Here is a 16699-nt window from a genome sequence, read left to right on the forward strand (position 1 = left end):
GAAGTTTATTCTCTAAATGGTGAGCGATTGCAAAGCTCTGAGATTCAGAGGGATCTGGGTGTCCTACTGCATGAATCACGAAAGGTTCGTATGCAGGTGCAACAGGTAATTAGGAAAACTAATAGGATGTTATCGTTTATTGTGAGGGGAATTGAATACAAAAGTAGGGAGGTTATGCTTCAGTTGTACAGGACATTGGTGAGACCACATCTGGAGTATTGTGTACAGCACTGGTCTCCTTACTTAAAGGAAGATGTAAATGCATTAGAAGCAGTTCAGAGACGTTTTACTAGACTAATACCAGGAATGGACGGTTGTCTTATGAGGAAAGACTGATCAGATTAGGTTTGTATCTATTGGAATTTAAAAGATTAAGAGGCGACTTAATTGAAACTTTTAAGATCCTGAGGGGTCTTGACAGAGTGGGTGTGAAGAAAATGTTTCCTCTTGTGGGAGAATCGAGAACTAGGGGTCACTGTTTAAAAATAAGGGGTTGCACATTTAAGACAGAGGTTGTGAGACTTTGGAACTCTCTTCCGTAAAAGGCAGTGGAAGCAGAGGCTTTGAATATTTTTAAGGCAGAGCAAGATAGATTCTTGATTAACATGGGGTGAAAGGTTAACAGGGGTAGGCAGGAATGTGGAGTTAAGGTTACAATCAGATCAGCCATGATCTTATTGAATGGTGGAGCAGGCTCGAGGGGCCAAGACTCCTGCTCCTAATTCGTATGCTCATTTGCATGGTTTTTTTATTTGTTCATGGGATGTGAGCATCACTAGCTAGGCCAGCATTTGTTGCCCATTCCTAATTGCCCTTGTGTAGAGGGAATTTAAGAGTCAACCACATTGCTGTGGGTCTGGAGTCACATGTAGGCCAGACCAGATAAGGACAGCAGATTTCCTTCCCTTCAGGACATTAGTGATGGGTTTTTAATGACAATTGACAATGGTTTCATGGTCATTAACAGACTTTCAATTCCAGGTTTTTATTGAATTCAAATTCCGCCATCTGTGGGATTCAAACCCAGGTCTCCAGAGCATTACCCTGCGTCTCTGGATTACGAGTCCAGCGACAATATCACTACGCCATCACCTCCCCTGTATGTTCTTCTGCGATTGCATGGGTAGATGCCATGGGAAGGGGATGAGGTGTTGGACATGATAGAGGAGTAGAGCAGGGTGTCTATGGAATGGTCCCTCTGGAATGCTGACAGGGGAGGTGAAGGGATGATGTGTTGGGTGGAGTTGGCAGAAATGATGGAGGATGATCCTTTGAATGCAGAGGCTGGTGGGGTGAAAATTGGGGACAAGGGGAACTCTATTATGGTTCTGGGAGGGAGGGAAAGGGGTGAAGGCAGAGGTACGGGAGATGGGTCGATGCAGTTGAGAGCCCTGTCAACCACAAAACGGGGGAACCTCAGCTCAGGGAAAAGGAAGACATGTCAAAAGTGCCATTTTGGAAGGTAGCATCATTGGAACAGATGCAATGAAGGCAGAGGAACTATGTGAGAATGGATTTTCTTTTAAATAGTTTTGGGGAATATTGTGTTATTCTGTAAAAAAGGCTGGATGTATACGTGTGTGATTTAGTTGAGCTGGGCAAGAGATTGAAAGGAGTCAGGTTATCTGGGGAGTTGGAAACATGAAAAGAGTAGAGCTGTTAAGCTGGAGATACAAGTGAATAGGTTAGATCTAACAAATGCATTTTTAGATAAGTGGAGAGTTTGTTTGAATATCAAAGGGGAGTCAGAGGTGATAAGAAACATGTCTGCATCTTGCAGGAGTTCCAAAGGTAAATAGTAGTGGGGATATTGTATTTTATTGACTTGAAAGCAAAGAAAAGATAGAGACATAAAGGATTTTATATTTGTAAGGATTTGAGTTTCAAAAAGGTGTAAGAACAATGGAACCTGAGATGCAAGGGAAAAAAGTATATTAGAGTTACTGTGGAGAGCTGGAGTATCTGTTGAGTTGGAGCTAGAGACACAGCTGGAGCTGTCTGAGCTGTTGAGCTATAGCTGGAACTCTGGGTTAGAGAGGATGCCATTTGAACCAGGTATCCAGTCAAGCCAGAAAAGTCTTCAGCTGCAATAAGCAATGTTATTCTCAAGTGGATTCCACTGCTGAATGAGTGAGGGTAGAGGCCATGTGGTATGCCTTTATTAAAGATGTAGCAGTTTGCCTTGTGTAATATTGCTGGATTTTATAGTTAGCATCTATAAGGGAGCATTGCCTGAAAGGTGTTTATTTGTGAGCTTGACCAAGTAGAGAGTTTTTGGGGAATGTTTTGTAAGACTAACCTTAATTGTGTATCTGTAATCTTGTTTTCTTTTATTCTTCTTAATAAAGCTTTTACTTTTAATTTATAAAATCCCAAGTGTGTTACTGGACCTCTTACTGCTGAGATCAGTATGTCTTCTTCTCGTTTTCAGAATACAAAAAAAAGGTTATGGCTCATAAGCCAAGTTTCCCGCTGGGATTTGGTTTGTGCAGCAATTAACACTGTGGTCATAACAACAGGGAAAATGGGACAGATTCCTTACAGGAGGCAGGGTGTGAAGAGTTGTAGCCGAGGTAGCTATTGAAGTCGCTGGGCTTGTAATAAACATTTGTTGACAGTCTAATGCCAGAAATTGAGAGAGGCCAACAAAGGCAAGGGAAGAGTTGGAGATGGACAATGTGAACATGAGAGAGGGATGGAAATTTGAGGCAAAAAATCACTTAATTTTTCCAGGTCCAGACGAGAGCATGAACACCATCTCTTCAAACACGGAGCAATCTCCAACACTAAATCCTCAAACACTGAGAATTCTCCAACACCATATTCTCAAACACTGTGCATTCGCTAAAGGCATATCCTCACACAGAGCATTCTCGAACACTCCATTTTCACACACTGAACATTCTCAAATTGCATATCCCCACATACCATTATCCAACTCCATATCCTCACACACTGAGCATTCTGCAACTCCATATCCTGAAACATTAAGCATTCTCCAACTCCATATCCTCACACATTGAGCATTCTCCAACTCTATATCCTCACACAATGAGCATTCTCCAAATCCATATCCTCACACGCTGAGCATTCTCCAACTCCATATCCTCACACTGAGCATTCTCCAACTCCATGTCCTCACACACTGAGCATTCTCCAACTCCATATCCTCACACACTGAACATTCTCCAACTCCATATCCTCACACACTGAGCTTTCTGGAACACCATATCCTCACAATCTGAGAATTCTTCAATACCCTATCTTCACAAAATGAACCTTCTCCAACACCATATCCTCGTACATCGAGCATTCCCCAACTCCATATCCTCACACATTGAACATTCTCCAACTCTATATCGTCACACAGTGAGCATTCTCCAATACCCAATCCTCACACACTGAGCATTCTCCAACTCCATATCCCAACACAGTGAGCATTCTTCAAATCCATATGCTCACACAGTGAATCTTCTATAACTCCATATTGTCACATGATGAGTATTCCCCAATTACAGATCCACGCAGTTTGCAATCTACACTCCGTAACCTCAGACAGCGAGCATCCCGAACTCCATATCCCCACACAGTAACCATTCCCCAACTACATGTCCTCATACAGTAACCATTCTCCAACTCCATATCCTCACATACTGAGCATTCCCCAACTCCATATCCTCACAAACTGAGCATTCTCCAACTCCATATCCTCACACACTGAACATGCTCCAATAACCTATCCTCACACTCTGAGCATTCTTCAACTCCATATCTTCACACACTGAACATTCTCCAATAACCTATCCTCACACACTGAGCATTCTCCAACTCCATGTCTTCACTTGCTGTGCATTCTTTCACAACAACCCTCACTCACTGAATATTTTCTTCAAATGCATGTCCGCACACTGTGAGCATTGTCCAACTCCACATCCCGACAAAATCACCATTCCCCAACTCCATATCCTCATACAGTGAGCATTCTGCAACTCCATATCCTCACATGGTGAACATTCTCCAACTCCATATCATCACACAGTGACCAACTCCATATCCCTACAGAATGATCATTCCCTTACTACATGTTCTCAGACAGTGAACATTGTGCAACTCAATATCCTCACACGGTGAGTAATCCCCACTCTATATCCCCATACAGTGATCATTCTCCAACTCCAAATACCTCACACAGTGAGCAATCCCCATCTGCATGTTCTCACAAAGTGACTATTCCCCAACTCCATATCCTCACTCAATGAGCATTCTTGAACCCCGTAATCCCACACAGTGAACATTCCACAACTCCAAATCTTCTGACACTGATCATTCCCCAACTCCATATCCTGACACAATGACAATTCCAAAACTCCATATCCTCACACAGTTACAATTCCACAACTCCATATTCTCACACAGTGGACCATTCCCCACTCCATAGCCCCTAACAATGAGCATTCTTCAAATCCATATGCTCACACAGTGAATCTTCTAGAACTCCATATCGTCACATGATGATTATTCCCCAGTTCCAGATCCTCACACAATGAGCAATCTACAACTCTTTATCCTCAGACTGCGAGCATCCCAAACTCCATATCCTCACACACTGAGCATTCTCCAACTGCATATCCTCACACAATGAGCTTTGTCGAACACCATATCCTCACAATCTGAGAATTCTCCAATACCCTATCCTATCAAAATTAACCTTCTCCAACTCCACATCCTCACACACTAGGTATTCTCCAACTCCATATCCTCACACACTGAACATTCTCCAACTCCATATCCTCATACAATGAGCATTCTCCAACTCCATATCCTCACACACTGAGCATTCTCCAACTCCATATCCTCACACAATGAGCATTCTCCAACTCCATATCCTCAGACACTGAGCATTCTCCAACTCCATATCCTGAAACACTAAACATTCTCCAACTCCATATCTTTACACACTGAACATTCTCCAACTCCATATCCTCATACAATGAGCATTCTCCAACTCCATATCCTCACACACTGAGCATTCTCCAATACCCTATCCACACACAGTGAGCATTCTCCAACTCCATATCCTCACACACTGAGCATTCTCCAATAACCTATCCTCAGACACTGAGCATTCTCCGACTCCATATCCTCACACATTGAACATTCTCCCATACCCTATCCACACACAGTGAGCATTCTCGAACTCCATATCCTCACACAATGAGAATTCTCCAACTCCATATCCTCACAAACTGAGCATTCTCGAACTCCATGTCATCACTCACTGTTCATTCTTTCACACCAACCCTCACTCACTGAATATTTTCTTTAAATGCATGTCCTCACACAGTGAGCATTGTCCAACTCCATATCCCTACAAATTGGCCTTCCCCAACTCCATATCCTCATGCAGTGAGCATTCTGCAACTCCATATCCTCACACGGTGAACATTCCCCAACTCTATATCATCACACAGTGAGCATTGTTCAACTCCATATCCCTACAAAATGATCATTCCCCAACTCCGTATCCTCATACAGTGAACATTCTGCAACTCAATGTCCTCAAACCAGTGAGCAATCCCCACTCTATATCCACATACAGTGATCATTCTCCAACTCCAAATACTCACACAGTGAGCATTTTTCATCTCCATGTACTCACACCGTGACTATTCCCCAACTCCATATCCTCACTCAATAAGCATTCTTGAACTCCATAATCCCACACAGTGAACAATCCCCAACTCCAAATCCTCTGACACTGATCATTCCCCAACTCCATATCCCCACATAGTGACAATTCCACAACTCCATATCCTCACATAGTGGACCGTTCCCCACTCCATAGCCCCACACAATGAGCATTCTTCAAGTCCATATGCCCACACAGTGAATCTTCTAGAACTCCATATCGTCACATGATGACTATTCCCCAAATCCAGATCCTCACACTATGAGTAATCTACAACTGTGTATCCTCAGACAGCGAGCATCCCATACTCCATATGCTCACACAGTAACCATTCCCCAATTCCATATCCTCACACAGTGAATAATCACCAACTCCATATCCTCACACACTGAGCATTCTGCAAGTCCAAATACTCAGACAGTGAGCATTCCCCATCTCCATGTTCTCACACAGTGACCATTCCCCACTCCATATCCTCACACAGTGAACATTCTTCAAATCCATATGCTCACACAGTGAATCTTCTGGAACTCCAGATCGTCACATGATGAGTATTCCCCAATTCCAGATCCTCACACAGTGAGCAATCTACAGCTATGTATCCTCAGACAGCGAACATCCCAAACTCCATATCCTCACACAGTAACCATTCCCCAACTCTATAGCCCCACAAACTGAGCATTCCCTAACTCCATATCCTCACACACTGAGCATTCTCCAACTTCATATCCTCACACACTGAGCATTCTCCAACTCCATATCCTCACACGCTGAGCTTTTTTGAACACCACGTCCTCACAATCTGAGAATTCTTCAATACCCTATCCTCACAAAATGAACATTCTCCAACTCCATGTCTTCACTCACTGTGTATTCCTTCACACCAACCCTCACTCACTGAATATTTTCTTCAAATGCATGTCCTCACACAGTGAGCATTGTCCAACTCCATATCCCTAGAAAATGACCATTCTCAAACTCCAGATCCTCATACAGTGAACATTCCCCAACTCCATATCCTCACACAGTGAACATTCTGCAACTCAATATCCTCACACGGTGAGTAATCCCCACTCCATATCCCTATACAGTGATCATTCCCCAACTCCAAATACTCACAGTGAGCATTTTTTATCTCCATGTTCTCACACAGTGACTATTCCCCAACTTCATATCCTCACTCAATGAGCATTCTTGAACTCCATAATCCCACACAGTGAACATTCCCCAACTCCATATCCCCACACAATGACAATTCCACAACTCCATATCCTCACACAGTGATCATTCCCCACTCCATATCCCCACACACTGAGCATTCTTCAAATCCATATGCTCACACAGTGAATCTTCCAGAGCTCCATATCATCACATGATGAGTATTCCCCAATTCCAGATCCTCACACAGTGAGCAATCTATAACTCTGTACAGTGAGCAATCTACAACTCTGACAGCGAGCATCCCAAACTCCATATCCTCACACTGAGCATTACCCAGCAGCTTATCGTCACACAGTTCGTATTCTCCAACTTCATATCCCCACAGAGTGACGTTTCCTCAACTCCATATCCTCACACAGTGAACATTCTCCTACTCCATTTCCTCACACAGTAAGCATTCTCCAACTCCATATCCCCACAAATTTACCATTCCCCAGCTCCATATCCACACATAGTAATCATTCCCCAACTGCATATCCCCAAACATTTACCATTCCCCAACTCTCTATCTACACACCGTGACCATTCCCCAACTCCATATTCTCAAACTGTGAACATACCCCAAATCCATATTCTCATACAGCGAGCTTTCTACCACTCCATATCCACACAGAGTGAGCATTCTACAACTCCGTATCTACACACAGTGAGCTTTCTATAACTACATATCCACACACAGTGAGCATTCTACAACTCCATATCCTCACAGAGTGAGCATTCTTGAACTCCATATTCCCACACAGTGACCATTCTCCAACTCCAAATCCTGAAACAATGAACATTCTACAACTCCATATCCTCTGACGCTGATCATTCCCCAACTCCATATTCCCACACAGTGACAATACCTCAACTCCATATTCCCACACAGTGACAATACCTCAACTCCCTATTCCCACACAGTGAGTATTCTTCAATTACATATGCTCACCCAGTGATTCTTCTCCAAACTCATATCCTAACACGCTGAGTATTCCCGAATTCTAGATGCTCAGACGGTGAGCGTTCTTCAACTATATATGCTCACAGGGTGAGCATTCCCCACTCCATATCCCCACACAGTGACCATTCCCCAACTACATATCCTTGTACAGTGAGCATGCCCGAACTTTATATTCTCAAACAGTGAGCATTCCCTACATAACCTCACAGAGTGAGCATTCCAAACCCCATATCCTCATACATTGAGCATTCCCCAACTCAATATCCCACACAGTGACCATTCCCCAACTCCATATCCTCACATGGTGAGCATTCTCCACTCCATATCCCCACAGAGCGAACATTCCCCAACTACATATGCTCACACTCTGAGTATTCCCCAATTCAAGACCCTCACACAATGAGCATTCTTCAACTTCATATCCTCACAGGGCGAGTGTTCCCACTCCATATCCCCACACAGTGACCATTCTCCAACTCCATATCCTCACACAATGAGCATTTTCCAACTCCATATCCCCACACAGTGAGTATTCTTCAACTCCATATCCTCACACAATGAGCATTCTCCAACTCCATATCCCCACACAGTGAGCATTCTCCAACTCCATATCCTCACACAGTGACTATTCACCAATTGCATATCACCACACAGTGAACATTTCCCAAATCCAAATCCTCAAACAGTGAATATTCTCCAACTCAAAATCCTCTGACACTGATCATTCCCCAACTTCATATCCCCACACAATGCCAATTCCACAACTCCATATCCTCACACAGTGACCATTCTTCAAATCCATATGCTCACACAGTGATAATTCCCCTCTCCTTATCCCCAAACAGTGAGCATTCTTGAATTCCCAATGTTCACATAGTGAATGTTCTCCAACTCCATGTCCTCACATGCTGAGTATTCCACAATTCCAGATCCTCACAGTGACCATTCTCCAACTCCCTATCCTCGCACCGTGAGCATATCCGAAATCTATATCGTCACACAGTGACATCACTAACTCCATATCCTCACACAGTGAACACTCTCCAACTCCATATCCTCACACACTGAACATTCTCCAACTCCATATCCTCACACAGTGAACACTCCCCAACTGCATATCCTCACACAGTGACCATTCCCCAACTCCATATCCTCACACACTGAACATTCTCCAACTCCATATCCTCAAACACAGGCCATTCCCCAATACCATATCCCAACACAGTGACCATTCCCAACTCCATGTCCTCGCACAGTGAACATTCTCCAACTCCATATCTTCTCACAGTGACCATTCCCCAACTCCACACCCCCACACAGTGACAAGTCAGCAACACCATATCCATTGAGTTTTTCCAGGTAATTCTGTTTTTGTTTTGGATTTCCAGTTCCACAATCACCACACCCTCAATGTCTCTCTCTCCCCCCACCACACCCACCACCCCCCCCACCCCCACCTTAAACCAATTTATATTTCTCCCTTCTTCTAACTATGCTTCAGTTCTGCCGAAGGGCCATGAAGGCTCGAAACGTTAACTGATTTCTTCTCCGCCGATGCTGCCAGACCTGCTGAGTTTTTCCAGGTAATTCTGTTTTTGTTTTGGATTTCCAGCATCCGCAGTAGCTTTTAGCTTTTTGTTTTTAACACCATATCAGTATACATTCCCCAAGTCCATATGCTCACACAGTCAGCATTCCCCAACTCCATATCCTCATACAATGAGCATTCCCCAATTTCATATCCTTAGACACTGTGCATACCCCAACCTCGTATCCTTGGATACTAAGCATTCTTCAACTCTATTTTCTCATTCAGTGGCCATTTCTTAACTCCATGACCAGAATTTTTCATTGCAGGTTTGAGCCTGCGGCCGACCTGACATTGTGTGAAATTCCCTCGTTGGGCTATATTACAGTTGGAGGGTGCGCGCAGGAGTCTGAAGCACACCTGACGATAATTAAACGGGCAATTAAGCCTATTAAAAAGGCAATTAATTGAAGTCGGTGCATGGGCCACACAGCCAGATGACCATCCCATTTTTAAGTGAAAATCAATCCAGGGCGGGATAAAAGTCGACCAGAGTCATGGCTATGTGAGTAGATAGGGGTTTAGGTGAGAGTTGGCTGTAGTTGCGTTTCTGAAAGTTCACTGCATTTCCTATGTTTGCTGGAGGGCTCCTTGGCTTACAAAGCTTTCTTAGAGGCTTTCTGCCGAGTGCACCCTTCAGTGCGCTATCCTGTGCCATCTGCATTCCAGCAAATGGGGATTGTCTACTCCGCTGGAGGGACCTCCTCTGAAGAGGGGGAGACAGCTCGAAGGGAGAGCTGGGCTGGTGTCTGCAGGCACCATCCTGGAGAGCGGCCTGTGGAAAGAGAGACACAGTCACATGGCGTTCAAGGCCAGCAGGAAGTGCAAGGTGGAAGGGTCTGCAGAAGATGTCATTATCCTGCAGCAAGCGTTTACAGGTTGCGCTTCAGCTGCCTGGACATGTTGGAAGTCCAGTGCCGAAGGAGGCTCCAGCTCTCTAGTGAGACTGTGACCTCTATTTGCCACATGATTGGCCCAGGGATAGCCTCAAACTGTGCCGCCCTATGCCAGTGGCTTTTAAGTTAACAGTGGCCCCAAACTTCTTAACCTCCAGTTCCTTCCGAGGGTCAGTGGGAGATCTATGTGGTGTCTCCAATCTGCTGCCCACAGCTGAATCAAGTTAGCCACCAATGCTCTGTTCAGACGGGTGAGTAAGGTTGTTCATTTCTGGGCTGACGAAGCCAGTCAGGCTGAGCGAGCCAGACACTTTGCTGCAATTGCCGGGTTCCCCTGCAACCAGAGTGCCATATATTGCACTCATGTGGCGTTAAAGGCATCCGTGGGTGAGCTGGGTGCCTTTGTCAACAGAAAGGGCTTCCACTCCAATGTCCAGATTGTTGCCGAACACAGGACACAGGTATCGCCAGATGCCTAGGCAGCACCCATGATGTGTACATCCTGCGGCACTCCCAGTTGCCAAGGCTCTTCATCATTCCATTCTCCAACGCACATCCTCACACATTGAGCATTCTACAACTGCATAACCTTACACCCTGGGCATTTCCAAGCTCCATATCCTCACGCGCTGACCATTCTCCAAACTCCACATCCTCACACACTGAGCATTCTACAACTGCATATCCTTACACCCTGGGCACTCCCAAACTCCAAATCCTCACGCACTGACCACTGTCCAAACGCCATATCCTCACACACTGAGCATTCTCCAAACTCCATATCCTCACACACTGAGCATTCTACAACTGCATATCCTTACACCCTGGGCACTCCCAAACTCCATATCCTCACGCGCTGACCATTCTCCAAACTCCATGTCCTCACACACTGAGCATTCTCCAAACTCCATATCCTCACACACTGAGCATTCTCCAAACTCCATATCCTCACACACTGAGCATTCTACAAACTCCATATCCTCACACACTGAGCATTCTACAAACTCCATATCCTCACACACTGAGCATTCTCCAAACTCCATATCCTCACACACTGAGCATTCTCCAAACTCCATACCCTCACACACTGAGCATTCTACAACTGCATATCCTTACACCCTGGGCACTCCCAAACTCCATATCCTCACACACTGAGCATTCTACAACTGCATATCCTTACACCCTGGGCACTCCCAAACTCCATATCCTCACGCGCTGACCATTCTCCAAACTCCATATCCTCACACGCTGAGCATTCTCCAAACTCCATATCCTCACACGCTGAGCATTCTCCAAGCTCCATACCCTCACACAGTGACCATTCCCCAACTCCATATCCTCATGCGCTGACCATTCTCCAAACTCCATACCCTGACACAGTGACCATTCCCCAACTCCATATCTTCACACCCTGAAATTTCTCCAAATCCATATCCTCACACATGAGCATTCTCTCACACCAATTCTCAGACACTGAGAATTCTCCAACACCAATCCTCACACACTGAGCATGCTCTAACCCTATGTCCTCAGACAGTTAGCATTCTCCAACACACATCCTCTCACACACTGAGCATTCTCAAACACCATATCCTTAAACTCAGAATTCTCAATTCCATATCCTCACACACAAACATTCTCTCAGAACAATGCTCACAAAGTGAGCATTCACCACCACTAATCCTCACACAGGAGCATTCTCTCTCACCTTATCCCCCTGCACATTGAAAGTTCTACTTTGAGTTCCCCACAAAACTGTTTACCTTGTTCCACATCCCCTCTTACACTGGTATTCCAGTTTGTGAATTGCTAAGATTTTGCTCATGTAATTCATTTGAAAAGCTCAATATAGGTGCTTACCTCTAACAGAACGGCTGGTCGCCCACCTTTAGGGATGTAAACGCATTTTACCTGAATGCATTCCGGACAGCATTTGGTTTTGTCCTGAGAATCCCTCAACTCAAAGCCCTAGGAAAGAATATAGAGTGAAAGCAAAATACTGTGGATTCTGGAAATCTAAATTTTTTTTTTATTCATTTGCAGGGTGTGGGCTTCACTGTCTGGCCAGCATTTATTACCCATCCCTAATTGCCCTTGAGAAGGTAGTGGTGAGCTGCCTTCTTGAACCGCTGCAGTCCATGTGGTGTAGGTACACCCACAGTGCTGTTAGGGAGGGAGTTCCAGGATTTTGACCCAGCGACAGTGAAGGAACGGCGATATATTTCCAAGTCAGGATGGAGAGTGACTTGGAGGGGAACTTCCAGGTGGTGGTGTTCCCATCTATCTGCTGCTTTTGTCCTTCTAGATGGTAGCGGTCATGAGTTTGGAAGGTGCTGTGGAAGGAGCCTTGATGTATCCCTGCAGTGCATCTTGTAGATGGTACACACTGCTGCTACTATGCGTTGGTGGTGGAGGGAGTGAATAGAAACAGACATAGAAACATAGAAACTAGGAGCAGGAGTAGGCCATTCGGCCCTTCGAGCCTGCTCCGCCATTCATTATGATCATGGCTGATCATCCAAGGTTAGAGTCTGCTCCCGCTTTCTCCCCATACCCTTTGATCCCTTTCATCCCAAGAGCTATATCTAACTCCTTCTTGAAAACATACTATGTTTTGGTCTCAACTACTTTCTGTGGTAATGAATTCCACAGGCTCACCGCTCTCTGGGTGAAGAAATTTCTCCTCATCTCAGTCCTAAATGGTCTACCCCATATCCTCAGACTGTGATCCCTGGTTCTGGACTCCCCCACCATCGGGAACATCCTTCCTGCATCTACCCTGTCTAGTCCTGTTAGAATTTTATAGGTTTCTATGAGATCTCCCCTCATTCTCCTGAACTCCAGCGAATATAATCCTAATTGACTCAATCTCTCCTCATATGTCAGTCCTGCCATTCCAGGAATCAGTTGGGTAAACCTTCGCTGCACTCCCTCTATAGCAAGAACATCCTTCCTCAGATAAGGAGACCAAAACTACACACAATATTCCAACTGTGGTCTCACCAAGGCCCTGTACAATTGCAGCAAGACATCCCTGTTCCTGTACTCAAATCCTCTGGCTATGAAGGCCAACATAACATTTACCTTCTTTACCGCCTGCTGCACCTGCATGCTTACCTTCAGTGACTGGTGTACAAGGACACTCAGGTCTCGTTGCACATTCCCCTCTCTCAATTTATTGCCATTCATGTTTGTGGATGTAGTGCCAATCATGTGGGCAGCTTTGTCCTGGATGGCGTAAAGCTTCTTGAGTGTTGTGGGAGCTGCACTTGTCCAGGCCAGGCAAGTGGGGAGCACTCCATCACACTCCTAACTTGTGCCTTGTAGATGGTGGACAGGCTTTGGGGGGGTTAAGGGGGTGAGTTACTCATTGCAGGATTCCCAGCCTCTGACCTGCTCTTGTAGCCACAGTATTTATATGGCTAGTCCAGTTCAGTTTCTGGTCAATGGTAACCCCAAGATGTTGATAGTGAGGGATTCAGTGATGGTAATGCCATTGAATGTCAAGGGGTGGTGGTTGGATTCTCTCTTGTTGGAGATGGTCATTGCCTGACACTTGTGTGGCGTGAGTGTTACTTGCCACTTGTCAGCCCAAGCCTGGATATTGTCCAGGTCTTGCTGCATTTGGACATGGACTGTTTCAGTATCTGAGGAGTCGTGAATGGTGCTGAACATTGTGCAATCACCAGCGCACATCACCACTTCTGACCTTATGATGGAAGGAAGGTTATTGATGAAGCAGCTGAAGATAGTTGGGCCTAGGACGCTACCCTGAGGAACTCCTGCAGTGATGTCCTGGAGCTCAAATGACTGACCTCCACAACCATCTTCCTTTGCTCTAGGTATGACTCCAACCAGTGGAGAGTTTTCCCCCTGATTCCCATTGACTCTCGGTTTTGTTCGGTTTCCTTGATGCCACACTCGGTCAAATGCGGCCTTGATGTCAAAGATACCTCGGGAGCTATAAGAACATAGGAACAGGATTAGACCATTTGGCCCCTTGAGCCTCCTCCACCATTTAATAAGATCATGGCTGATCTTCTTGTGTTTCGATTTCCACATTCCCATCTAACCCTGATAATCTTCGATTCCCTTGCCTGACAAGAATCTATTTACCTCTGTCTTAAAAATATTCAATGACCACACCTCCACCACCTTCTGAGGCCAAGAGTTCCAAAGTCGCACAACCCTCTGAGAGAAAAAATTTCTCCTCATCTCTGACCTAAAAGGGTGACCCCTAATTTTAAAATAGTGCCCCCAGTTCTGGACTCACCCACAAGAGGAATCACCCTTTCGATGTCCACCTTGTCAGGGCCATTCAGGATCCTCTATACTTCAATCAAATCATCCCTCAGTCTTCTAAACTCCAGTGGAAACAAGCTCAGTCTGTCCAACCTTTTCTCATAAGACAAGTATCAGTCTAGTAAACCTCCTTTGAACCGCCTCCAATGAAAGAGTTCAGCTCTTTTGTTCATATTTGAACCAAGACTGTAATGAGGCCAGGAGGTGAGTGGCCCTGGTGGAACCCAAACTGGGCATCAGTGAGCAAGTGCCGCTTGATAGCACTGTTGATGGCCCCTCCATCACTTGACTGATGAACATGAGTAGGCTGATGGGGCGGTAATTGTCCGGGTTGGATTTGTCCTGCTTTTTGTGTACAGGACATACCTGGGCAGTTTTTCACATAGCCGGGTAGACGCCAGTGTTGTAGCTGTACTGGAACAGCTTGGCTAGGGGCACAGCAAGTCCTGGAGCACAAGTCTTCAGTACTTTTGCTAGAATATTGTCAGGGCCCATTGCCTTTGTGGTATCCTGTGCCTTCAGTCGTTTCTTGATATCACATGGAGTGAATTGAATTGGTTGAAGACTGGCATCTGTGATGCTGGTGACCACAGGAGAAGGCCGAGATCTGAGATAAAAACCGGAAATGCTGGAAAAACTCAGCAGGTCTGGCAGCATTTGTGGAGAGAGAAACAGTTAATGTTTCGAGTCTGTATGACTCTTCTTCCAGAGCTGAAGAGAGGCAGAACTGTGATGGGTTTTATCCTGTTAAAGAGAGGGAGTGGAGCAGGTGGAGCACAATAGAAGGTCAGGGAAGGGTTGGAGCTCAGGAGAGATTTGACAGAGATGTCATGGACAAAAAACAAAGAGAATGTTAAAGACTAAGGCAGGTGTTAATGATGGCATAAAGGTCAGATAGCAGAATGCATTAATTGCAGAACATGGGTCAGTGACCTCTGAAAGCAAAACTCAAGAGCACGTTACAGACTGGTCCTGTGGCAGTGGTGGGGATGGTGGGGGGGCGGTGGTGGGTTTGGGGGTGTTGGGAAAAGATAATATATATCAAAATGGAGGAAAGAGTTCATGGTCTAAAGTTGTTGAACTCAATGTTAAGTCCAGATATCTGTAAAGTGCCTAATTGGAAGATGAGGTGCTATTCCTCCAGTTTACAGAACATTGGATGAAACAGTTCATATTCATCTCTGATTGCCATTTTAGCTCGTGCACAATGTTGATCTGAAATTTGTGGATGTAATGATGGTGAAACAGTCAGTAGTCATCAGCATTAGAGATACAAACAGTGCAACACGTTATTGAGGAGTGTCTCCTCCACAGGCGAAGGCTTGAACTTCACATTCCCCCGCTGGTGAGTTTTTAGGCGGGGTGAGGGGACTGTGAAATTGAAGGAATGGTATTGTCCCTGGGTTCCCACCAGCCCCTGACCTCACAGCTATTTCACACTGGGGTGGGCAAAGCCTGTCCTTGCCCTATTTGAGGTCTTAAGTGGCCACTTAAGGGCCATTTCCTACCCCAGCCTCAGTTTCTAGGCTGACCTGTTGGATGGCGGGAAGGGAAAGCCGGAGTCCTGTGAGACCAGTAGGAGGAGGTCAGGTATGGGGAGGAAGCAGGGAGTTGACCCTGCTCGGGCCTCAGTCGGGGAAGTGCGGGGGTGGAGGGGGGTGGAGTCCTCCAGTTTAGGCTCCCTTTCTTCATCAGGTACCCTCCTTCCAAAATCTCCCCTCCTACCTTGGCCTCCCCATCCAAAGCCTGCAGCCCCAATTCCCCCACCGCAGGCCACCCCCCTCCCATACCCGTCACGAAACAGAGCAAGAGAATTGGCGACCCAGAGACAGGCAGCAACATCCAAAAGAGTGGGAGAGAGGAGGACCCGGAGACAGACAGACAGACAGCATCGAAAAGAGTGGGAGTTGAGTCCTTCAGGCAGTTAAGCGGAGGAAGGGAAAGAGGTGTTTGATTGCTTTAGCCTAAACTCTTTCAGCCTCCAGGGATTGATTCTTGCTCTGGTACAGGAGGAGAAGCTGGTTAATTGGTGAGCATCTGCTATTCTATTCCTAATGCTC

Source organism: Cetorhinus maximus, chromosome 2 (assembly GCF_964194155.1).
Source record: "Cetorhinus maximus chromosome 2, sCetMax3.hap1.1, whole genome shotgun sequence".
Classification (NCBI taxonomy): Eukaryota; Metazoa; Chordata; class Chondrichthyes; order Lamniformes; family Cetorhinidae; genus Cetorhinus; species Cetorhinus maximus.